We start from the raw sequence: 1,559 nt of genomic DNA, 5'->3' as shown, positions 1-1,559 counted from the left end.
GTCTGTCTGTCTGTCTGTCTGTCTGTCTGTCTGTCTGTCTGTCTGTCTGTCTGTCCCTCCCCTCTCTCTACTCTCTCTCTTCTTTCTTTCTCTCTCTCTTTCTCTCTCTCTCTCTCTCTACTCTCTCTCTCTTCTTTCTTTCTCTCTCTCTCTTTCTCTCTCTCTCTCTTTCTCTCTCTCTCTTTCTCTCTCTCTCTCTCTATCTCTCTCTCTCGCTCGCTATCTTTTTTTCTCCCTATTCTCCCCTCTCTATTTCTCTCCCTATCTCGTCTTTTTCTGCCCTCCCCCCTCTCTCTCTCTCGTTTTCTCTCCCTCTCTTTCTCTCTGTCTCTCTGTCTCTCTGTCTCTTTCTCCCCCCCCCCTCTCTCTCTCTCTTTGAACTTTACTTTTCCTTTTTCCTTTCTCTGAATCTGATATCCTGACGATGTCGAGAGGGGATATGAGTTTCAGTCCTGTGCTAAGTGTGTAGCGTCTGTGATAGAAGCATGTCTTCTTAATAATTATAAACATAAGCACCATCCCACATCATCACTTATCACCACCACCACCGTCATTTCTAAAGTCATCATTGCTCTCAGATCCTTCACAAACATCTATAATTAATCATCATAAACATCTATATGTAACAGTTATATGTCATAACAATTTGGTACGTTATACATTATTGGGCACTCTCATACGCACATTTTTCTACTTATCAGATGGCGTCAATATCATAGAAATGGGCTAGGGTTAAAAAAGGGGGAAAATGTTATTATGTTGTTCCAGGACCTTCTTCGTCTGCTTCTTGATTTGAAACCAGATTCAGGGGTGTGGTAAACTCTCGCTGCTAGTTGTTTCTGGGGCGGGTTAGATGTCCGAACCATATTATGACTCTTTGACGCTAAATGAAATTTATTACTGTAAAGTAAAGTAAGTTCACGAAGAGAAAATTCTTTGAAAATGTTTATCGAGTGTCTCGGTCTTTCTGCTAGGATATACGATCGCTTTTAAGCACAAAGAGGCAATCCTGGAAAATACTGTTTTGAGAAAATCGAAGGTAAAGGTTTGCCCCTTGTTCATTTTCTTTAAAAGACAAGGAGAGTTTTCTCCAAATAACCACACAAATATACACACCAATGAAATCAAACTTCTCCTATAGGTAGCGCAATGCTCACTTTTGGGGTAGGTCAAGATTTCTGGAAACCCCCGAAATCTGAGTTAACTCGCTTGTCCTTAAAAGCGACCATATTATATTGTTGTATCTTTCTCAACCCGGGCTGACCCTAACAGGCAGGGTCGGAAGTCCGCCTCCTTTCTTTCTTTCTTTCTTTCTTTCTCTCTTTCTTCCTTTCTTTCTTTCTTTTTTCCTTTCTTTCTTTCTTTCTTCCTTTCTTTCTGTAGGCGTTTTTTGTCCACTGCCTTCCAACAACGACCTCCACTCTGTTCTGTCAGCTGTTTTCTGTGTCCAGGTTGTAGCTCATCTTCTTTCTGTCTCCTAAATGATCATAATTGTGTCAATGGGGGCGTTAAAACTCCTAGACCTCCATCATCATCCTCATTATTATTATTATTATTAT

The sequence above is a fragment of the Aplysia californica genome, unplaced genomic scaffold (genome assembly GCF_000002075.1).
Source record: "Aplysia californica isolate F4 #8 unplaced genomic scaffold, AplCal3.0 scaffold00164, whole genome shotgun sequence".
Lineage (NCBI taxonomy): Eukaryota > Metazoa > Mollusca > Gastropoda > Aplysiida > Aplysiidae > Aplysia > Aplysia californica.
The sequence above is the reverse complement of the archived record's forward strand: the minus strand, read 5'-3'. Positions refer to the sequence as shown.